The sequence below is a fragment of the Anabrus simplex genome, chromosome 1, assembly GCF_040414725.1.
Source record: "Anabrus simplex isolate iqAnaSimp1 chromosome 1, ASM4041472v1, whole genome shotgun sequence".
NCBI classification, from domain to species: domain Eukaryota; kingdom Metazoa; phylum Arthropoda; class Insecta; order Orthoptera; family Tettigoniidae; genus Anabrus; species Anabrus simplex.
The window spans coordinates 382,580,916-382,606,473 of NC_090265.1; the positions used below are offsets into that span (position 1 = coordinate 382,580,916).

Below are 25,558 nucleotides of genomic sequence, written 5' to 3' on the forward strand. Positions count from 1 at the left end.
TTGTAACATATAAAACTGCATTTTGATCAAACTAAAGCAGCTCACAGACCACAAATTTACAAGAACAGGCATTGCAATCACAGTCCAGCTGTGAGCATTACTGCCCTTTGAACTGTGTAACTTTGGTGAAATGTTGTCTATCTTTTGTTCCCTGGATCTTTTCATTTTGCACTCTGAATAAGTGTCTTAGTCGAACGCCTGAAATATCAGTAAGCTGAATAGCGCACTCATTTCTAATTACATTTTTTAAATTTCAATTCGTGAAATAAAGTTTTCATAGTTATCGCATTCTTTTTTTTCATCGTAGCATTCCTTCTACATAATTTTTAATGGTCATTCTCGCACGTCTCAATGAAGCCCTCATTTTTCTAATTATCAATTTCCCTTCTTTGTTTTGACACTGTGCATGTTCAAAGTTTTCTCCATTTTCCTCGTCCGGTGAGTGAACACTTTGAATAAACAAACGATAATATTATTATTTAAAATTGGGACTACCGAACTATAATAGGAGTACATTGTGTTAAAAGCTCTTCCTGTAATAAAATAGGAAATGTTCTCACCTTTTGCATTTGAACAGTACTAATGACACTGGTAGCCCCCTTCAGTACGATATTACTTGGCTCGAGTGTGTCAACATTCCTGATTGTGGTTCCTTCCTTTACTGTAAACCATTATTATTTAGAATGTCATCCAAACGGAGCATAAAAGCATATCATAATTGAAGTCCTCAAGTGAAAATTACCTTAGGCGCTGATGGTTGTAAGTAGCTGGAATAGACAGGAAATACGTTGGGGAAAGCATTCACTTTATGGAGAGAACGTCATTGTTTTAAAATACGGATTGGTGTACTTTCCATGAGCACCCACACCGTCGGGTCATTGGACGAAGGCAGTTAAGAGGAAGAAACGGACACCTGGTGTTCATAGCGTTATTTGTACGGAGCACTTTAGGCTTGAGTAAGTGGGTACATACTTGTTCGGGCCGAGAATTAAAAAATAAACATGCGTGTCTACGTTTGATATGTACTACCCTACAAGAAGAAAAACTTACCGATGAAATATGTGCCGGGTTTTCTGTTCCTGTCACTTCTATTGTTGCATCCATAAACAGAACAAAGACCCATGATAAACAACGGTTACGTTAGGCAACTTGTCATAGGTAACTCACTGGGTGAATACAAACGTATGACTAGCAACTAGCTCACACTGCTCCCCAGCCGGCCGTGGTGCCCAACAATATGGCTGCTGCTTTCAAGGAGTGGTCCCGTTTGGCCTGGCTAAGGGCCACTCCATTACTCTTCTCACCTCCCTGGTCATACCCTATTGAGATGGACTTAAAGCCTGTGTAGAGGGTGGAACTACGACTGTTTTATTTTCTCTTATAGAGTAGTGTATATAATTTTTTCTCGCTCCCGAACGATGGACATGGGCATGAGGTATGACTGACATTTAATTATGTTTTAAAAGCTGCAATATGCTTACACACTTGTATTTACCTAGCGCCTAATGGGGAGCATGCCATTTCCTAGTAAATACTTTATATTTTTACCGGTCTACGCCAGCTGCATAATGTTTCAAGCTTTCTGAAGTGTATGTGTCAGGCATCTATTGTTTTTTTTTTTTTTTTTTTCTAGTGTCCTCTTCAACTTTTAGCATGAACTATTTATTCATCAAATGTGGTCTTGATCCATACACTTGTTCTCCCGTTACTTTGTTTCGAATGATTCAAGGTTAAGTGGGACTGGGTTGACCCGCTTGGGATGTCGTGATGGTGAAAATTGTACTCAAATCATTTGCCTGGTATTCCTTGGCATCAGAAAACTCGTATTCTGATTCTCGAGGTATGTAAGGTTTCCCAGAGATCGTTCTGCAAACCAGGGGTTGCGTAACATGTACAAAGGGCTGTAGGGAAGTTTTGCAATACGCAAACACGGTTGGCTGGACACCCCTGTTATGGTGAGGGACGGAAAGAGGGGTGAAAACCGGTCTAGAAGACAACAAGGTGCGACCTTCACACCAGTTGTTACCAAGCAGTGGGATTGAAAGCAAGTTAAGATGTCAATGTGGTCTAGGGTGAATATCGCGCAACTATCCGCTACAGTTTTGCTCGTGGATTAACTGTTGACCAGTACCTGGAGGAAATGACTCTTGTGCCGGGGAAAGACTGTCCACATCGGACAATAATTTTCCGCTGGTACAAAGAGTTCCAGAGGGGAAATTTTGAGGTTTAAGACGATCTTCGTTCTGGGCGACCGTCTGAATCAATGACTGAGGAAAACATTGAAGCTGTGAGGAAAATGTTGCAGCAAGAGAGGCGGTTGACATATCGGCAGGTAGAAGAAACCCTCCACATCCCTGCACCAGCTATTCATTCAATTCTACACGACCATCTCCATGTTAGAAAGGTGTGTTCCCTTTGAGTGCCCCATTCACTTTCAGAGGAACAAAGGGCACATCGAGTGAAATGGTGCCGAAAAATGCGAAAACAGTTTGAAAATGGGACTTCGCGTAACGTCAATAGCATCGTTGCAGGTGACGAAACTTGGCTTTATTATTACGATGTCCCAGCAAAATCCCAGAACAAGGTGTGGCTGTTTGAAGATGAGGGTACTCTTGTGACTCTGCAAAAGTCAGTGTTAGTGAAGAAAATGATGATTTCAGTATTCTTCACTTTACTCGGGTTGTGATAGAAACACGAAGGACAGTTACTGCGAAGGGGTACAGTGAGACTTGTCTGCCTCAGGTCATCCAGGCTCTCGAGCAGCTCCGTCCAAGGTCACGGCTCAACACTTGGCTCTTGCATCACGACATTGCTCCAGCACATCGTGCTAATGTAGCAGTGGATTTTCTTGCCAGATAAGGGCTGACTGTGCTTGATCACCCTCCATACAGTCCTGATCTTGCCCCATGTGACTTCGCACTCTTCCCACAAGTGAAGATGAAGCTGAAAGGGCGGCGTTTTGCATCCGACGAAGAGCTTCTGGCAGCATGGGATCAAGAGTGTGAAAATGTAACCGAAGAAAAGTGGCAGAGTTGGTTCAGTAACTGGTTTGCGACGTATGGAGAAGTGTGTTGAGTGTGGTGGAAATTATTTTTAAAAGTCTAAAACGTTCACTCACATTGCAAAACTTTTCTAGTGCCCTTTGTATAAGCAATGAACTTCTATTATAAAACTCGGAAGTGTTCAATGGATAAATTCTGCAAGGAACGTTTTCCTCCGTTTGATATCTTAATACAAAGTAATATAGGTGTTTCTGGTTAGTTTGCTATTTTGCCTTCGGGCATGTATGCATCTCCTTTATCCCCCTCCCCTGTTTCTCTTATTGTCTTTTTCTCTACGATGTATATACTGTAGAGACGGTGGTTGGGAATTCCTTTCTTTTCTACGGTACTGTTGTAAATATCACTAGATTTTCTTGTAAATTTGTAAATTTGGTATTGTGTTTTAAATAGATTTTGTGTCAAAGGTATCGGTGCTCTCTTATCTTGCCTTGGCAATCCTATATCCGAACCTAACGCCAATCCCGAAGTGCAACACTTGCTTACTGTGCTCCTTATTTGCTCCGACGTTCACCTCAAACTTTGTCCTTGGTAATCTCAGCTATTGCTTCCATTGCTTTGCTCTTAATTTCTTCCCTTGCAGTTACAACTTTGAAAAAAAAATACGTGGGTGTATCCCCTATTGCACTTAAGTGCTCAACCACGGTAATCCTGTGGTGCCAACCTTAATTATTTACTCTAAGGGATCTTTACTACCAGCAGAAATTTCCGCCTGAGTGGTGATTGGAGTCTACCTAGACTTATTATTATTATTATTATTATTATTATTATTATTATTATTATTATTATTATTATTATTTGTTTTACGTCGTACCGACACACACAGGTCTTATGGCGGCGATGGGATAGGAAAGGCCTAGGAATGGGAAGGAAGCAACCGTGGCCTTAATTAAGGTACATCCCCAGCATTTGCCTGGCGTGAAAATAGGAAACCACGGAAAACCATCTTCAGGAGTGCCGACAGTGGGGTTCAAACCCACTATCTCCCGGATGCAAGTTCACAGCTGCGCGCTCTTAACAGCACGGCCAACTCGCCCAGTATTATTATTACTACTATGCGTATAACACCGCCCTCCCTCATTACAAAACACACCAAGGATATTTGTCAAGGTGCGTCAGAATCTTGTCCCCCGATGTCATGCTTGCATTGAGGTTGATGGTCGTCAGTTTCAGCACATTTTGTAAGATACAGTGCAAATGGCACATCCATTGTGTCAGTGAAGATATTTGCAGTTAACTGTTACTAATGTAAATAAAAACGTACACAGTAATGTGATTGTATTCCTATTACGTCCTTGAGCTGGTTTCTCCGACCTCAGGTTCTGCCTCAAATTGTTCGGTGGAGCATCCTCTATGTCCTGTTAAATTTTTGCACGCTTTTACGGAAACACCTGAATAAAATTGAAATAAAAAAGAAAACCCTACATTAAATTAAGATCCAAGTAAACGCAGATCTTCCTAACCGTTACATACTAAGAAGTAACACTGGAATCTTCCCTTTATTAAACGTAGAATAACTTCACACGTTTAGAGAAAAGTTTCTGCCTCTACCTTATGCCATCTCTTTACTCCAACCCAAGCCTCACATCTCCCGAGGGTGATCTCAGTTACGTTGTTCTCTTTACGGTCGCGATGGCGATTGGCATTAGGTCCAAAATTCACAGTATTTATAGTGAGGCTGGGTGAGATTTCTAGTACAATAATGTAATACATTTTACTATTGGTGGGATCTAATGTCATAAGGCAGATTCTAATTGGCTAATAAACCTTAGAACAGTGATGATAACTCCAAGAGACATCTAATGAAATGTAGAACTTCTTGGATATGATACAGTTTAAAAAGTTCTTAGTGGGTAGCACCACAATCGGAGATACAGCGGCAGTTAAAACTGAGAGAGGCTTTATTATTATTATTATTATTATTATTATTATTATTATTAGGCAATACAAGGTACAAACTTTCACAACATGCAAGCAGTTGTTTGTTATGCATCTAAATGTGTTTATGTATGTTGAGTATTCAGCCCGAAGGCTGGTTTGATCCTCCACAGTTCCGCTAACAGGTGTCATAAATAGCCTAGGCGTCGCTGAAGAGGCATACTAGGGAAATGAGGAGCGAGGTAGTTTTCCCGTTGCTTTCCTCACCGAGCCTCAAGTTGCTGTCACATATCAGTCTGCCAGGCCCACTGAAATGTATCCACCAACCGACCCTATGAGTGATATTTTCACACCATTCATAACAGAGACTGGCTGCATAAGGAATGGTATTACCAGCATCACTCATACCTCGGTCATCTTCATATTGTCAAAGCCGAGGATGAGACTGAGACAGGACAATGAAAGTAACAAATTTATTCTAGCCCATACCAGAAGACGTGTAAACACATCATCTTGCCAGCAAAGGCATTGGATGTGTTTGATGTTCGTTAATATTCAAAGTACTGAAATGAAAATCCACAGCCTGTTTCCAGTCTTTCTACCGGGTCAAGAATGGAATGAATGAAGCCCCATCTAGCGACGAGGAAAGAAACTGTGCCGGCTGCCGAAGCCTGTCGCACTCCTCTGGGGCAATAATTAATGGATGACAGATGAAATGAAATGGTAATGGAGAGTGTTGCTGGAATGAAAGATGACAGGGGAAACCGCAGTACCCGGAGAAAAACCTGTCTCGCCTCTGCTGTGCCCAGCACAAATCTCACATGTAGTGACCGGAATTTGAACCACGGAACCCAGCGGTGAGAGGCCGGCGCGCTGCCGCCTGAGCCACGGAGGCTGTAAATCAGGCCGTTCCAACTCGAGCACTTAGTGCTGGGGCGTACCAGCGCTGCACTCAGCAGACCGTTCCTCTCCTTCCCCACCTACTCCACGCAGTACATTGTATTTTACATCAAGAACAATTATGTGCAAAAAGACGTTTGCAACTTTGAATCTGTTCTGGATACTGTGTCAAAATGTGTAAATTTTTGCTGAAAGCAATGTTTGAACCATCAGCAGTTCAAAGAATGTTTAAAAGATCTCGAGGCAGAATGTAGCGACATTCCCTTTTATTGTATTGTGCGCTGGTTAGGTTTCGTGAAAATGCTAGCAACCTTCTTTGCAATAATTGAAGAAATTGCTTTGTTCATGGAGATGAAAGTTTCTTCACAACCAATTTTGCGGAGTTAACAATGGGTAGCTGACCTCGCTTTCTTGGCGGACATAACATCTTATTTCAATGATTTAAATATTTCATTGCAAGAGAGAAACACATTGATTAGCACCATGTGTGATAGAATTAAGGCTTTCAAAATACAAAGTTTGTTATTGAAAAGTCAGCTTGAAGCCGGAAATTTTGACAATTTTACTTCGTTAATATCATTATATTTGTCTACTTACGAAAATATTAGAGACTATCAGGCGTCGTTACAGACTTTGCAGCATGAATTCAATGCCTAATTCAAAGAAATGTATGATATGGCCCCTCAACTTGAAATATTTATGACCCCATTTTCAGCGCGTCCTAAAAAACCACCATCATATTCCCAAACAGAGCTGATAAAACTACAGTGCAACGCAATCCTAAAAGACAGGTACTACCATTACAACGGTGATTTAATTTCCTTTTACGAAGGTGTTCATCCACAAGAATTTCCCAGACTTCATGCTTTTGCCTTAAAATTTACTTCAATGTTCAGTACAACTTATGCATGCGAACAGATGTTTTCAATTCTGAATTTAAATAAATGTAGAACTAGGACTTCTCTCTCTATGTTGTCGTAGAGGCTGTGCTTAGAATTTCTACTGCCAAATCGATTGTACCTAATATTGGTAAATTAGTTGCCGCAAAACGATGTCAACATTCGACTTAAACGCTAAAAGTGCATTAAGGCAAACGCAATGTATGCACATAATAAATTGTTTGTTTATGTGTTCACAGAATTGTCACAAATAATATTGTTTTCGTAAGCTGCGCGCTGACTTGACGACCTGTGGTTCTGCCTCTGTCACTTCCCCTCCTTCCCCCACCACCTCATCGGGGCTACAGCACAGCACCGGGGCTGCTGCTGCTGCCGGTGCCGGCCGGGGCCATGGGAGCACCTCAGTTGGAATCGTTTGCTGTAAATGGTAAACCACGGAAAACCATCTTCAGGGCTGCCGACAGTGGGGTTCGAACCCACTATCTCCCGGATGCAAGCTTACAGCTGCGCGCCCCTAAGCGCACGGCCAACTTGCCCGGTTCAAAGTACTGGTATACGAAATGTTTTCTACCCATTTTAACTTGCTCACCACACAACAGGTATAGGTCGGTAGATGCAGAGTGGGTCTCGGCCCTTAGGTGGCCACGGCTGGTCCGTGGTCCAACAGCTCTGCACTCTCACCGCCCAACCGAGCAGGGGAGGGGTGACCACTGCTCTACCGTGGCTCTATGCCTCTGAATTCAGGAGACGGGACAGGGCTGGACCTCGCGGCTGGCCCCAACCGTCGGCTGTCCTGAGAATGGTTTTCCGTGGTTTTCCATTCTCCTCCACTAAGGCGAATGCCAAGACAGTTCCTAGTATAGGCCACGGCCGCCAACCCTCTCAATTTCTCCGTGCATCTCCTTCACCGTAACAAATCTCCCGGTCTGAGAGACGGCGTCACCGTCTAAGAGGCCCGCCTCCCCCTTCGGGAGAGGAATGAAAACATTTTAATAGTAGCAACAGGTGTTACGACTGTAGCTCGACTAAAGGTTGCTGTATGCCCCTACTACGTAACGAAACAGCAGACTGCACAGGTCAGTGCGTACCTCAACGAAACAAGAAGCAGTCGATCAGAAGGGCCGTTTCTTTACTGTGTAAACATAATAACTAGGCTTGTCAGAACTACTGAAATGCCTTCTTAAGTACAGTATTCAATTTTAATCCTGGATGCTCTTACCAGTATATCGTTGATGTACTTTTTCCTATAGCGGTAGTGGCGAATACCGGAATAATACCAGTCTTTTACTGATATTTTTTATAGCAATACGGCTTCTGCAGTCTGTTCGCCGAAGGCATTCTGGTAATCGCGTACTGATGCTGCTGACTCGGGAGGAAATGAATCTGCAATTGTCTTAACAGCTTCAAAGTGCCATCGTAGAAACTAACTGCTTGAAGCCAAGTGTCCCATAGGTTCAGATGGCAAGGCTACGTGTGGTAGATGTCTTTTATAATATTGGAACTCTCATTGGGGCTTTCACAGATGGTTTTTTAGTTGACGCTATTAGATTATTTACTTTTCGTAAAATTACTTCTCACTTCTTTAGCGACACGTTGTAATGCGTGTGTTAAACGTGGGAAATGAACAGTGTTAGGTTAACAAAACGTGCAGTGTTTCTGCGGCTTTCAACATATAGGCCGCAGCATCTGAAAACAAAACGAGTACTTTATCTGCTTGTTTGCTCTCAGGCTGCAAGACTTTCAACCCATCGTTAACAGATCGTGCAATTGTTGCATGGTTTGTTTGTTCCAGGGTTCCCGAACAGATTAGGTGTAACTTGGAGGGGGCTTCTGGAGCCGGTTTCCCAACGGTAAGATTGGTAATGTCGGTAATGTAGCATCCCATGGCGTCTGTCATTTCATCTACTGGGATCCAGATACAGGAGTTTTGAATATCACTTCAAATATATACCAGTATATCCTGCTAATACTTTTCCAGATAATTCTTTCAAAGCACAGACTCTTCTGGAATTGGCCTATTGCAATACTTTCCAAGAAATGAACCATATTCCGGCACCTGAAGTTTGTTCTACAGACAGTTTGCCCGGCAGATGTTTTTTAAACCGAGTTAAAAGTACTTGTTTAAAAGGCAGTCGATGTTTATTGTTTATGTGCAATGCACTACATAAAGGTCGGTCAAGTTGTGACTTCTGGGAACACCCTATGGCCTATAGCTTTGTTACACACTTGGCACATTGGCACTTTCCTAAATCAATTGAAACCAAACCCCATGCTGGAAGATCCCCGAGGGTCCTTGGCCTAACAAGCGACTGCTGCTCAGCTCGAAAGCCTGCAGATTACGAGGTTGTCGTCTGGTCGGCCGAACGAGTCATCTCGGCCGTTAATCTTGGCTGTGTGAACGAGCTCGATAGCTGCAGTCGCTTAAGTGCGGCCAGTATCCAGTAATCGGGAGATAATGGGTTCGAGCCCCACTGTCGGCAGCCCTGAAGATGGTTTTCCGTGGTTTCCCATTTTCACACCAGGCAAATGCCGGGGCTATACCTTAATTAAGGCCACGGCCGCTTCCTTCCACTTCCTAGGCCTTTCCTATCCCATCGTCGCCATAAGACCTATCTGTGTCGGTGCGACGTAAAGCAACTAGCAAAAAAAAAAAAAAAAAAAAAAAAAAAAAAAAAAAAAAAAAAAAAACTTGGCTGTCTAGACCGGCTTAGGTCTGCTGCTTTTGACACAAGACTAGATGTAATTGGAACCATTTTTAACAAGCCCAATTCCCATAAGTAAACTGGCTAAACAGAGCACCACAAATACACACCCGTCAGCCGACACAGTTTCAGTTGAGGTATGAGGATGCAAGTCTATGTGCTATTCTCATCCCATTGTCTTGTCTCTAGCATATTCTTTGCTTTCCTTTGTGCCTTAGGATTTCCTAGAAAATATTTTCGTATTTCACACATAATGAATTTATATTTACCTGACACACGCCCCTCGCCCCTCGCCAATATACTGCTTTCTACTTCTAACAAGGTTAAAAGACCAATGCAATGCACCTGGCTATCCCAGATTCTGAGAAAGAGTTAACGCTATTGGACGCTATTGTAGGTATGGAGTTAAGGCCCGTCTTACTGTATTTCACAGACAGAGAGTTGTAAACATAGAGTGAGTAAAATATCCACTAGAGGTAGCACTGGTGCTGCAGTCGCATGCGAGGTTTGGCGAGGTTGAGCTAGTGCGCTGTTTGGCAAAAGCTGCGTTGTTTGGCATTGTCACTACGGGAGCTTTCTCATAAATTGACGTATACAGGCTGAAGCGTAATTCGCGCACTCGGGCGTCGCAGCGCGACTCCTCACATGCCAGCAATAAAAAAAAAATGTCTCTTACAAAATTTCGTCTTGCGAGTATATCCGGTAGAAAACGGACGTTAAAGAGTAGCAATCTGGCAACACTGTAACCATATGTAGGGTAACTACCGCTGTCAGCACCTTCACGTCGTGCTGTACAGTTGGTGCAGTGGGTAGAGTTTTTGGTTGGCATGCAGGAGGTCGATGGTTCGATCCTGGGTTGAGGCGCATTTTTTATTTGCTAATTTCCATCTGACATTACAGACACCGTTTATGAGGTCACATGTATCCTACATTTACAACATAATAATAATAATAATAATAATAATAATGCATTGAGATACGTACTAAACAGCATGCGGTTACCAGACGCAATGTTGAAAAGCAGAATTATTGGGACCATGGTGATAACACATACAAATTGTAACCGAGTTTGGACATTATTCGCAGAGCACGTTGCTAGGCCTACTGGTAACGTAAGGCCCTAACGAAATGTAATGGACCTGAACGAGACAAGAATAATAGTTGGTACTAATCTATGGGACCACTGGAGGAGGGTACAAAGAAAACAGGTTTCACATCTAGTAGATGAAGTGGTGCGAATAAATTCACGCCCACCACGTGGAAAGGGCGCCTTTCAAAGCTGACCAATGAAAACGATTGTTCGTCCATTTCTAGGATCGTAGTATGTAAGTGCAAATGGTTTCTAGAGGACCCACTGCAATCGCTGTTGACGATTAAGGTGCCAGATACCATACCACCTGGACTACATTTACGAAATAAAAAACATACGCCTCAACCCAGGATCGACCACTCGACCTCCTGCATTCTAACCCAAAACTTTATCCATTGCACCAACTGTACAGTACGACTAACTGCTGCTGACAGAAGTAGTTACCCTACATGTGGTTACAGTGTTGCCAGATTGCTACTCTTCAACGTCGTTTTTCTGCCGGTATACTCGCAAGATGAAATTTTGTAAGAGACATTTTTTTATTGCTGGCATGTGAGGAGTCGCGCTGCGACGCCCGAGTGCGCGAATTACGCTTCACCCTGTATATTTCTCTGAAGGAAAATGGCAGTCTCCTATGGCTGCACAGAGAGGTTCGTAAAGGGCAGTGGCGTATCATTTCACAGGCACGTTTCTTTGAAATTAACTTTTGTGCGTATAAAGTAATGTTTTGCGCGACACGTATTGTCATACTGATTGGCCCACTTGCGCTGGCTTCGCGGTTTTTTTCTCCCCTGTCGGCGTAAATGAGATTATTTGGACCTTGTCTTGAAGACTGAAATTGATGTTTTAGGAAATATAAGGGATGGCAGTTTTCTTTCACAGAATGGCCATGCCTTTGAATGCAAATATGCAGAAAATCACGTCAGGTTGATCAAACTGATTGTGAAAGAGTACAAGAATATAGGCCTACGTATGCATCGTGTTGGCAGGTCATACATTCAGGAACCGGATGTTAGAAGTAGGCTAACAAAGACAATTTTGTTTCATAACCAATATATTGTTACACTGTTACTCTTCATTACAAATAGAAGGTAATGTTGATTTCTTAACATACTTCTTACAGTACTGATTATATTGACGGATTACTCGTGGTCATGAATATCAGTTTTTAACTTGACAGATTTCTTTACTTTTCTTGTAATGTTATTGATGTGCCTGATACCCACTGTCGGCAGCCCTGAAGATGGTTTTGCGTGGTTTTTGCCATTTTCACACCAGCCAAATGCTGGGGCTGTAAGTTAAACAAGGCCACGGGTGTTTCCTTCCCAATCCTAGCCCTTTCCTATTCGACCGTCGCCATAAGACCTGTTTGTGTCGGTGCGATGTAAAGCAAAAAAGAAAAGAAAGAAAAAAAGATGTGCGTGATAGCCTGGATGTATATGTAGTGTTACGTTTTTCACTTTGTGTGTGTATTTATAGTAGTAAAAGGTTATGAATATATTTTCTGTATATACAGTTTGTTACTTTCTCTTCGTATAGCCTAATATGTGTAGAAGCCCCATTCATACCTTATCAGATTTTAATAATTTGGAGGCTAGATGTGCAACACCATGTGAACATTGGAGTCCTTTAATTTCATTAATATTATTATTCCTTTAAATGCCATATGTGGCTGTATACAAGCACAATAAATTATTGTAAATATTTTTTCAGTTCCTTTCCACCATATACTGTAATTTACCACTCTCCTTTTCCATTAAAGAAAGTCATTTTACAACTTTAAATCTTGAAATAAATCAAACATTTTCCGAAAAGCTAAATAAAAAATTCCATAATAGACTGAAACCAATTTTCCATATGTAATAACGTTTAGAAAACAGCGATGGAATAATAATAATAATAATAATAATAATAATAATTTTATTGGCTTTACGACCTACTAACCACTTTTACGGTTTTCGGAGTTGCCGAGGTGCCGGAATTTTGTCCCATGAGAGTTCTCTTACGTGGCGGTAAATCTTCCGACATGAGGCTGACATATTTGAGGCCTTTCAGATATCACTGGCCGTAGCCGGGATCGAACCCCCCCTCCAACTTGGGCTCAGAAAGTGAGCGCCTTAAGCGACGACGGTAATATATTGGCTACTTTGCCCCAAAATCTTGCCAGCACTTTAGGTCTATAAACTCGCTCATTCGCTTCATACGAGAATGTTTTCGGTCGTCCTGGCCATTTACACAAAAGAAAACGAAATGCACGTATCCACATTCTAAAAGTGTTTGAAAAGGCTAAGCGTGAACAGTAAATTGATTTTGTGTTAAATGCGAATGAACGCCGTCCTCTTTTATCACGCACTTCTTTATTAATGCTTTTTGGGCTTGCTTTGTACTGGACGGAAGCATCGCAGGTATATTTAAGCCTCTGAGAATGTTTACATGTAAGAATTTTAAACCATATCAATATTTACACAATTTTAATAGTCCCTTAGTTACATTGACGACTACAGCAGAGCGAGCTTCTTGCCAAACAGCTGAGATTTCAACATGGTCTGCTCGCTACAACGGTAGACGGTGGCGCCGCTGCTATCTCTAGTGTATTATTTACTAACTCTATGGTTGGAAATCCCAATTGTGAGGGAACTGTTCTCTTAAGCCTTCTTCTTCCTCTTCTTCTTCCTTTTCTTCTTCTTCTTCTTCTGTCCCTTTTCCCCACACCTTTAGGGTCGCACATGTGGATTTGGTCTTGTTTTACGGCCGAGTATCCTTCCTGATGCCATCCCTATGTGGAGGGATGTAATCACTATTGCATGTCCCTGTGCTGGTCGGTTGTACGTATGCTGTGTTGTCTGTGTATGAAGAGGAAGGTGTTGGGACAAATACAAACATCCAGCCTTCGAGCCAGAAGAATTAATAAGATACGATTAGAATCTCTGACCCGGCCAAGAATCAAACCTGGGACCCTCTGAAACGAAGGCGTCAACGCTGACCATTCACCCAACAAGTCGGATGAACTATTTCCTTAAGCCAACTTCAGCAATTGAAATATTTTTCATATGAAAGGAAATTCACCAATTTTATTATTTTAATAGAATCGGAAAAATAAAACGAATTGGAACATTTTTTGAAATTTTGAATAATTACCAAGTATGTACAAAAATGTTACGTTCACGTAATATGTAAAATATGTAACATTACTAAGAATATGCAAAATGAATCAGAACTACATTCTCAGGCATGTTTCATTTTCTGTCGTCTGCAACTTCTTCTTCTTCTTCTTTTGTTTTTTATTGAAGAAAAAAGTATATTTGGGAGTTGTGCAGAAAATCAATCAGCAGTGGTTTTGAACTTCCCCTCGAAAACTAAATTGACGCGTTCTTCCTAAATTGGAACAAAAATGTCAAAATTGAAAGTAATAACAATAATATGTTGTTTGGTTTACGTACCACTAACTACTTTTTACAGTTTTCGGAGACGCCGAGGTGCCGGAATTTAGTCACGCAGGAGTTGTTTTACGCGCCATTAAATCTACCGACACGAGGGTGACGTATCTGAGCACCTTCAAATACCACGGACTGAGCCAGGATCGAGCTTGCTAAGTTAATTAAATTTAAGGTGGGAAGTTTTGAAATGAACGCACTCTATATTAGAGGCATGGAAAACCATATTATTTTATAACTCCTGTTATAAAAAATGGCGTGTGGCCTCCGAAGAGGCCTGGTGCAGATCTTTAGAGTTGACGCCGTATAGGCGACCTGCGTGTGTGAAGTAAACTCGACCCCACTGTCGGCAGCCCTGAAGATGGTTTTCCGTGATTTCCCATTTTCACACCAGGCAAATGCTGGAGCTGTACCTTAATTAAGGCCACGGCCGCTTCCTTCCCACTCCTAGTCCTTCCCTCTCCCATCGTCGCCATAAGACCTATCTGTGTCGGTGCGACGTAAAGCAACTACCAAAAAAAAAAAAAAAAAAAAAAGAAGTAAACTCGTGTCCTCATCCCGCGGTTGTGCAGCTCTTTTTAGGCACACTCCCAATGGGGGTGAACTGCATGTACCATTTCAACCACTTACCTGCCCTCCTGCCATTCTTAAATTTCTGGCAGTACCGGGAATCGAACCCGGGCCTTAGAGGACGGCAACTAATAACACTAACCGTTACGCTATGGAAGCTGCTGTTGTAACAGTTATATTTAAAACATCCTTAAACATTTTTGTAAGTAAATAAACAATAAATAAAAATGTTTTTATCATTCAACATCCTTACCCTTTATTAAATTTTATAACTACCCAACTCTTATTCTTCCAATGATACTAGCTACCTATCGGGGGAAAATAGAGCTGAATATAGTGTCCACTGTTGTCGCACTCTAATAAACAGGTAACTCGATGCCCGCTCTCTAGCACAGACTGTGTTCACTTCGCCCATTGGCCGCTTTTCGTTGAGTTGAGGCTACACGACTGAGTGACTACTCCCAATGCTGCTTAACTTCGTAGGTTTCACGGGATCCCGTGTTTCATCCTGGCTACACTACAGTTTATTCATATCAAAATGAAGACTGTGCTAGCATTAGTTAGTACATCCCTGCACACAGGGTGCATCAAAACTTCAGGAATGGATTCCTCGTATAGAGAGAAGACAAAAGGGTCGACTATAACAACATGGGTCGGGAAATGTATAATTTCAGGAATGGATTTCTCACAGATACAAGAAAAAGTGCGTATAGCAAAATGGGTCCGGATATGCATAATTGCAGAGCTATCCGACCTTTGTTTGGCCACTACGCTGTCCTGACTTAAACTCCCCGGGGACACGTAAAGTCTAATGTAAATTCGACCACTGTTGACGAATCAACCATCCGTGTGTGCACTGTGAACGCCTGTTAGGCGGCAGTACGCACTACAGCAGGCATATTTGGTCGTCTTCGGCACTCGATGTAAAGACGAGTGGAGGCCTGTATTCAGGCAGGAGGAGGTCACTTTAAACACATCATCTGATACGTGAACAGTGTTCCAACTGGCGTTACAGACGTATTCAATGTAACAGTGCTGGTAGTGGCCAATTACACTAACATTACTAAAGTTCGGACAGTTCTGTAAATTAAGCATTTCCGGACCCATGTTGTCAGACATTTTTCATCTCTCTCTTCATGAGGAATCAATCTACTCCTGAAGTTTTGTCATTGAATTTTTCAAACACCCTGTATGAGGTTAGCGTCAGGAAGAGCACCCGGTCGTAAAACAGGGCCAAATGCGCCATTGTATTGGGGAAAAGCGGCAGAAGACTAGGGACCCAGGGCTTTTTCTGCTATGTTGCAGGTCTTTTCAGCTTTCTTCCCAAATTGGAAATCAGCGGTGTTGTAGCTAACTTGTAATAATTTACTTTTTCACAATCCTCCATTGGAGCAGTAAAATCGTTCCTGTAACTAACCACACATTAACCAACTTTCTTTTGTAATCTGTATATCGATCGATTTTTTTAACATCGTGGTTGCCAAATAATGTTAAAGGATCCAATAATAGGATGTATAAGAATATATAATATTTATTTCGCCTCTTTCATTTTATTTGAAGGAAGAAAATAACCATCTCCAAGTCCCTGTCATAAATGAAGTGAAGTGAATCTTTGAATGTCAAACAAAATAACCAAATAGTCGTGTATAAGACAATAATCCGCGAGTACATACATGAAGTTGCTTTGTGTGGATTAATGAGGAAGGTGTTGGGACATTTCTCTTTAGATTGAATATTGTAGATTTCTTGACTAGTTGTCGTTTATCTTGTGCTTAGTGGTCTCTACGTTTATGAGCTATTGATCGTTCAAGAGTGGACGAGCTGTGTCTGTTAGTAGTTCGACCTCAAATTGCGGAAGTATTTCTGTTTTAATAGAAACTCCATTTCTCACATATATCCTTTTCTCTGATGCTAAAAATATATGCTGACTATTGGACAGTAAAATTGAAGGGCTTGTTAAGAAAAATGGGTATAAAATGTGCTACATATCGCCTGGCTGTGAATACTGGTACGAATGTTCTACAGATCGTACTGATTTAAATAACTGTTTTTTTTTTTAAATTGTATTTCCCTGCAACATTCATCCGTGAAGGTGAGACAGTCTGGTCGAAACGTCATTGGCTGGTAGAGTTCAGCCTGTGGATGCTAACAATCTTCACAGGTATTTATAGCGAGTCTGTCGCTTCTCACGCTAAGAATGCGGGGAGTGTACAACCAAATCGTTAAGACTTTTGTCTTCGTTAGTAATAATCCTTCCACTACATAGGATCAATTTAATCGCTGTCGTGTGTTGAATAGGTGATCCTCTTTAAATCGAAAAACGATGTTGTCTGAAAATAATATGGATATTTAATTGACCACATTTTTGTGTTATGGATGCGATAAATATGGAAATAAGTGCCAATTTATACAAGGTTATCGGGAAGCCCACAGTATTCCTGGACACTATATATAACTTCTGTGTACGCCTGTCATCTATTCAGACTGCGGTTGTAAGTTGTCACTAATTGGATTATCAAACGTCTGAAACGTGTTAATTTTCGCATTATATCTGTAGGAAAGCTGTACTGTCAGATTGGATCGATTTGTGTGCACACTTGGTGACAGAAAGAGATCGTTTGAAATTTGCTGAACGCCCTAGTGCAAGGACTACCGAGAGAACACACATTATCGTAGACATTTCTTGGCTAGTTAGTAAACACAGGTTTGTCTATACGTTGTCATTATAAGGGTGAACTTTAATGTTTTAAGAACGAGTATATCATTCTCTACAAGTTGTTCCCAATGCTGCTTATCACTTTCCTAACATAATAGAACGGCGCAAGTTGATTTGCAAAGTCATATTAAAAAGTAAGGCACGAAAATATATTTTATTATGAAAGACCATACCTCCGTACGATGTAAGCAACGTTTGACGTTGATTCATGTGTGTGTGTGTGTGTGTGTGTGTGTGTGTGTGTGTGTGTGTGTGTGTGTGTGTGTCAGGAAGTGTACACTGCACCTAAAAGGAAGGCTATGTGTGAACAGTAACAATAATATTCGGTTCAGTATGCAAAAGTAAAGCTCTCTATGGGCAGGCCATGAACGCCTTTTTGGGAATAAAAGAGCTAAATGGGATAGAATGCTTAGCTCTCTACTCGGCCTACTTCGCCGCCTGGAATCGAACTCGTGCTTATTTCCTATTTAGGATCTTGAAAGCCAGGACCACGTGCTTCTCGCGAAGTTGAAGCCACCTTTCTAAATTATTCCACTATCTGAAGAGCAACCAAACTCACGCTTTCCGGGTAAACGAAGCATGCCTTAACTTCCTTGACTTGGAGCGGTTTTTGCAAGAACAGCGCGATATACTGCATGATAGGACAATAATGTACGAATAAATTCTGCTTCTACACAAAGACATTTAGAAAGGGAAATTATGTGAAACCTAAGAAAACGGCATTGCTAAATTTATTTTACCGACGAGTCTACTTACAGGCATTGCAGGTCTCCATTACCGAGTTCACAACCCCGCCTTGTAGCCATGATCGTTAACGCGTCAAGTCTCTGTAGTGTCACACAGTGCTTAGCCGATTCGAGTCCCGGTAGTGGAAAAATAATTCACCATCAAAATGTTGCTGGAAGTGTAGGAAAGGTGATGGTATAAAATTTATAAACACTCCGCATTGTTCATATGGAGTGAGGTCATATGAAGCTGTTGATAGCAAATCGTCCGTCGGATGGTGACGTTAAGCCTTGAGCAGATCCCTTTGTGTTATTCGACCACCACACTGGGTTTCACTTGCTCACCCACTCACTGTCTCTACCCCATTATCCTCATCGTCACCATCTCGCACCCAGACGCACAGGTCAACCACAGGTGTCAAATAGAAAGACCTGCACCAGGCGAGTGGAACATGTCCTCGGACAGTCCTAGCACTAAAAGCCATACGCTTAAAAAAAAACAACAACAACAAACTGTGTTACAGTACATGATCTGTTTGTATTTTTCAATAATGGGTGACAGTAACGGGGTTTGGAGCTGTATGTAACGTTAATGTAGGCCTACTCGTGCATCTTTTAGTGCCTAACCGCCCTAAATAAAATAAATTTTTGCTGTTCTCCGACCCCGGCACGAAGACCTGAATTATCTTCAGTTTACCGTGTGAATTGACTATGTAGCACGGGCCGTGTAGTTGTAAGCTTACATTCGGAGGGTGGTGATTGTGGTAGGTTTGAACCCCACCATCAAACTGTTGGTCTGCAGGGTAGGAGATGTGGTGGTATACAATATATAATCACTATATTGCGTGGCAAAAGCCTGGATTCAGTTCCAAATCCCTCCGCAGAGTTCAGATTGAGTGAGGTCATGTGAAGTTGCTGATGGTAATTCAACCGTCGGATGGGGGGATGGTAAGTTTGAACCACACCACCGGCAACCCTGAAGATGGTTTTCTATTGTTTCCCATTTTCTCACCAGGATCTGTGGCCGTACCTTAATTAAGGCCACTGCCGCTTCGTTTCCTATTCCACAGTTGCCGAAAACCTTTCTGGGTTTGTGCGACGTTGAAGCCTCTAGCAAAAAGAATGTCTGCAGTTTCTCTTTTTCGTCCTTAAGGACCCTTCATAATTTATACTTGCACCTCAGCTTTTGAGAAAGGTGGATGTTTTTAAATCTAACTGGACGGAGTGTATACTCTTGACGTAAAGTGCTTTAACCCTGAGCATTAATAAACCAATTGGGACGTTTGTTGTAAGTGGAGGAAGCACGTCTCTCTATGTTAACTGGTTAAGATAATGTCTGTTTTGTGTAAAAACACAGCGAGTTGGCCTTGTGGTTAGAGTCGTGTAGCTGTGATCTTATATTCGGTAGACGGCGGGTTCGAATCCTACCGTCGGCAGCACTAAATATGGTTTTCCGTGGTGTCCCCATTTTCACACCAGCCAAATACCGGGACTGTACCATAATTAAATTATTGTATGCTTTTTTGTACCGATTATCGATTTTTTAATATTTTGCTTTACGTCGCACCGACACACATAGGTCTTATGGCGACAATGGGACAGGAAAGGCCCAGGAATGGAAAGGAAGCGGCCGTGGCCTTAATTAAGGTACAGCCCCAGCATTTGCCTGGTGTGAAAATGGGAAACCACGGAAAACCTCATCTTCAGGGCTGCCGACAGTGGGATTCGAACCCACTATATTCCGGATGCGAGCTCAAAGCTGTGCGCCCCTAACCGCACGGCCAACTCGCCCGGTGAATCTCGATTTTGTTTTGGCCAAAGTGACTGTCTTGCTCACGTTGAAAAAAAAAAGAAACTAAGCGGAAAGGGAAGGCAGCCAAACGCACTGACAGTTCTCAAGAAAAAACAAATATGACTCAATACATGTAGCAAACACAATAGCTCTTACAGGCCCTGTATATCAGGAATGCATTGCAACTTGACAATGATCCACTAGGTCCTCCGGCTTAAGTCACACGTGTTGAGGTATGCTGCGGAAATTTTTCTTAGCCGAACAAATCGTAACGGGTGCAAATCAGTTCACTCTGTGAATCATGAAACATAGTATGAGTTTCATCTGTTAGAAATTCAGAGCTTTGTGGACTTGTTGCAACAACATATCTAAAAAGCAAATCGTAGTTCATATTCATATTGAGGGTAAACGCATAATCGAAACTGTAATAACATAACAAATAACACACTCATTTCTTAAAAGTATGGAATTTATGCCCGAACAGATAATGTGCTTTGTCAATAGCAGTACTCGAAAGGATGACCATTAGTAACAGACTTGTCTAAAGGTTGGATTTCGAATCATGAGAATACCTATTACAGTGGTGAGAAGTTAAGTCTGAGATTAAAGAAAATAAACAACTCTACAGCCGTCATTGAAATCTTGCCATTGCAAAGCTTAGTTGAATTTATTGCTTATTCAGGTTTCAGTTTTTGTGTGCTTTATCTTTCCTTTGATATATTAGTTTTAACAATTTTTCTTATCTTTATTTCTAGGTGCCAACGGAATGATGGCTTAACACCACCACTTTGCTGTTAGGCGTGTCTCCTACTTCAAAATGAGGTAACACACTTTTCATATTGCTAGAGAACGTTTGTCCGAATGCAGTTCTCTTCTTTGTTTTATTGCAGTTTTCTTCTTTGTCTTATTGCAGTTCTCTTCCTTTGCGCTCCGTTGCTAAAGGTAATTGGAAATTTTCTCTTAAAACGACCTGAAAAATGTGTGAGAATAGTTTAAAAACATTTTGTTAATGATTGAGAACGTTTATATTGTTACCCTTTTGAATAACAATTTCCTTTTAAGCTATACTTTGATATTGATTGTAATTTTTGCTGAGACAGCCCGTTTTCTTAAGAATCTTTATTTATTTATTTATTTATTTATTTATTTATTTATTTATTTATTTATTTATTTATTTATTTATTTATTTATTTATTCTGGAAGATACAAATCCATTAATTAGAAACGCATGCATATTATGTGTACTCGTTTATTAGAATACTAATGATACCTGCATAATTCCAGTCGCTAACAACTACAATAATACTTCACATTCGTGCCAGTGACGTGCAGTAACGGTACTTAGTCTTGCTTAAGCGTGATGTTAATCTGTTAATGTCAGTGCTGCAGGTGAATTTGGGGACAAAAACTCATTAAAACTACAATAAAAAATACATAAGTCTCGTTGAACCTATATCTATAATTTAATTTACAAGTTTGCAAAACGATTTAAAATAATAACGTACAAGAAAATATATCAATGTCAAACACAACACAGCAGTCATTATGTATTTTTAAGCAATTTAGCAAGGAAAAATGTATATGATGATCGGTTCTACATCGTGGCAAGTGGAATAATATGAATTTAGGACGCAGAGAAGAAAGAAGAACTTGTAATATACGTTCTGAAATTAAATATGCACTATCAACATTTTTTTTTTAAATGTACAGATAGTCAAAGGACCGGTTACCTTTCTTCTACTTAATAGAGTCTTACAACCAAATGATTGAGCATATCGAGATAGTTGCCATACTTCGGGTAAATTCCTGTGATTTTTGCAGATAAAATCTCAGAAACTTACTTTCCTCATTTCAATAGCTGCATTGCATTTCGAGTGCCAAGGAATCCAAATAACGGTAGCATATTCCAGCCCGCTTCTTACAAATGAGTTGAACATTAGCATAATGCTATTGGGTTTAGTGAACTCCTGGAAACATCTTCCCTTAAAACCTACCATTTTATATGCAACAGCAACCAAATAATTTATGTGAGAACAGAACGTTCATTTTGAATCAAATGTTACATCTAAATCCCTCGTAGAATTCACTGCACAAAGACATGAATTTAAAATCTGTTATTCAGAGCTGACTTTAGCCTAATTTCTAAGTCTCTCCGTACGTGTACCAAAATCTGGTAATGCTCCGACTAACTCGCGACCTCAAGAGTGTTTGGTTCACACTCTAAATTAAGAACTTGACAGCGGGTCAGGATTTTGGGGAACATATACACTGACTTAGCAAGTGTCATGGGATAGTCACCTAATAGCGTGTGGGGCCTCCTTTGGCCCTACGAACTGCAGTGAGACGCCGTGGAAGTGAGTCGACAAGTCCCTGGTAGTCCTTTGGACGCAGCTGACACCAAATCGTTTGCAGAGCGGCCGCCAATGCTGGTCTGTTCATGGGTGCAGGATCCATGGCACGGAGCCTGCGTTCCAGGACATCCCAAATATGCTCGATAGGGTTCATATCGGAGCTCCTGGGTGGCCATGGCAGTCGTTGGATCTCCGCTGCATGTTCCTGGAACCATTCCCGGGCGATGTGGGAGCGATGTTGCGGCGCGTTATCATCTTGAAACACCGCAGAACCGTCTGGGCGCTGGAAGGCCAAAAATGGGTGGAGATGGTCTCCGAGCAGCTCAACATACCGCGTACCATTCAAAGTAGCTTCCAGAACAACTAGGGGGCCCATTCCGCACCCCAGACCATAACAGAGACACAAGCGCCCTGGACCATACCTTCGAGGCAGGCGGGATCCATCTTCATGTGGTCTGCGGCATACACGGTGCCTCCCATCGGCATGGTGCAGTTGAAATCGTGATTCGTCTGACCATATCACGTCACGCCATTGTTCCAGTGTCCATCCCTGGTGACTGGCGACAAATGCGCGTCGTTGTGCCCGATGACGTGTGCGGCGCCGGCTCCCATACCCCATAGAATCCATGTTCCTACGGATTGTCCACTGGGAGACGTGTCTAGCACGGCCTGTGTTGAATTAAACCGTGATTTGTTGCACGGTTGCCCGTCTGTCACTATTAACAATCCGTCTCAGATGTCGCCGGTCACGGTCATCGAGGGTGGCTGGACGGCCGGTCGTTCGTCTGTTGTGGACGGTGACACCCGCATTCAACCATTCACGATACACCCTGGACACGGTTGATCGTGTGAAGCCGAATTCCTGTACCACTTCCAAATCGCACTTCTCATCCGTCGGGCACCGCCCACCATACCCCGTTCGGACGGTGTCAGCTCACGACGACGTTCCATGTTACACCTGTCACATGCACAGCCACTGGTCACAAGGTCTCCTATACAACTGCCGCTGGCACGGGGGGAGGGGGGGGGTGTGGTGCGCAGACAACACACCTGCGCATCAGTGCTCCGCTGTCCTATGACATTTGGTCAGTCAGTATACTTCAACAGACACGGGCATGTAAACCAGGGCGAAACGTTCATATATATTATGGGCAACAATTCATAACAAACTACAGTTTATTCTGAAATGCAAGATACATTTATGACGAGGGGATAATATGCACATGAATAATCTTTTACACTTTCTTGCTCCAGTGTTGTATAACTTTGCGTAGGATGAGTTATCTAGTTCCATTTCCACCCTAACATCGCGGTGGGATCTTACCATAACTTGCGTAGATGTCTAGGGGAAAATGGTACTACTAAAGCAATTTCTTAATGATTCTGAGTGGGCTAACGCTCTAACTGGATTATAATAAACACAAAATTAATCAAATATAATTTCTCAAACTCGTGGATTTAAAAACCACGTTCACAAACGTATTCACACATGATAGCAATAAACACATAAAAGCACTAATGCAAGCTTACCTGTAAACATTATGTCAAAACTTATCATCACAAACAAAAATTACTTGATTTCAATCTCACGTCGTCTAACATAAAATATTCATACACACTGACATAAATCTCTGAATTTCACATCCCAAAGTATGCATTATCAACGTTGCAACAAAAAGAAATAATCACAATCCATCAGGTACTAACATCAGGCTTATCTGGATGATCCTGCAATTATCCTCGCCATGTAATTTAATTTTCACATGTCACTCGCTCTATATAATTCTGATTATTTGTGGAAGATTTACACAGCTCAAAACACGACAGATGAGGTACGGGCGTAGGCGCAAATAGAGCAATAGGCCTCTTCAATATAAGACACTCCTTGGGCTCGAAACTCGCCTCTGCGGAATCGAACTTCGACGGCAAAATATAACAAACGGAGATCACATGCTCCTCATACAGCGTCGCGCACTATTATGGAGATTTAGTTTCTCGTACTTCTAAAGACCTTGGCCTCACATATACAGGTCCATGCAAACAATACAGCTCTACCAAATACAACCGAAGACCTGTCAACATCGCATACATCCGCATACTTTAAAGCCCCCCCCCCTTTTTTTTTGCTTTACGTCGCACCGACACAGATAGGTCTTATGGGGACGATCGGACAGGAAAGGGCTAGAACTGCGAAGGAAGCGGCCGTGGCCTTAAGGTACAGCCGCAGCATTTGCCTGGTGTGAAAATGGAAAACCACGTAAAACCATCTTCAGAGCTGCCGACAATAGAGTTCGAACCCGCTATCTCCCGAATACTGGATACTGGCCGCACTTAAGCGACTGCAGCTATCGAGCTCGGTTAATGGGCTTTTAACGATAATTCCTATATCCCCTCAGCATACTCAAAAAGTAAGCCATATGCTCTGCAATAATTTCTAGTCGCGATATTGAAATAATATTACCAGAATTCTATTAATTACCTCTGATTTCAGAAGACATTTACTTTAGTCCATTATTTGACTTGATTTGAAAATAATCCTACCATAACACGAGCTGTAAAATATTCATGAGCATGCCTCAATCACATCATTAATTTAATTTTCTATTGATGATCAAAATAAATTATTGGTGGCTCGCTATCCTCGAAACTGTCTTCCTTAAAACCACCTTATCAACATTCTCGAAATGTTGGAAATGACGCTTCATCATAAAACTATAAAAGATATAAATATTTTCCCAATGCGTTCGTCGGACATTGAACTGATATTCATCATCTATACTCTACACATAATCAGTGAATTACTTATAAGAAGACACTATATCACTCCCATACAACACTTATTAACGCACGGCCGGGCTGAGTGGCTCAGACGGTTGAGGCGCTGGCTTTCTGACCCCAACATGGCAGGTTCGATCCTGGCTCAGTCCGGTGGTATTTGAAGGTGCTCAAGTACGTCAGCCTCGTGTCGGTAGATTTACAGGCACGTAAAAGAACTCCTGTAGGACAAAATTCCGGCACCTCGGCGTCTCCGAAGACCTAAAAGCGTAGTTAGTGGGACGTAAAGCCAATAACATATTCACGCATGAACTCGTATCGATGCAAACTAATTTAGAACAGAGCATCCAACTGAAGATGTCCCACTATCTAGATGCTGCTATCTCAAATCGAATCAATACTATCGCTATTATAACAAAAACCTTAACTAATCCCGTACTGAGATAATATTGACCGAAACTCGAAGTAAATTAGTCTAACGCATCTCAAATCGACAACATGCCCCTTTCACATCCAACCCATGTGTTTTGACATCATCTCTACGGTACGTGAACATTAATAGCTAAAAACCGGGCGAGTTGGCCGTGCGGTTAGAGGCGCGCGGCTGTGAGCGTGCATCCGGGAGATGGTGGGTTCATATCCCACTGTCAGCAGCCTTGAAGATAGT

The 25,558-nt window shown here is 41.8% G+C and overlaps 1 protein-coding gene across 4 annotated transcripts in view; it reads left to right on the forward strand.

Annotated features, from left to right (window-relative positions):
* LOC136856813 (putative fatty acyl-CoA reductase CG5065) overlaps positions 1-25,558 on the forward strand; it is a 619,576-nt gene that overhangs the window by 225,593 nt on the left and 368,425 nt on the right. For all 4 annotated transcript variants that reach the window (XM_068224968.1, XM_067134943.2, XM_067134938.2 and 1 more), the window contains exon 2: positions 20,521-20,587. The gene's annotated coding sequence lies outside the window, so the exon portion shown is untranslated. The remainder of the gene's footprint in view (positions 1-20,520; positions 20,588-25,558) is intronic.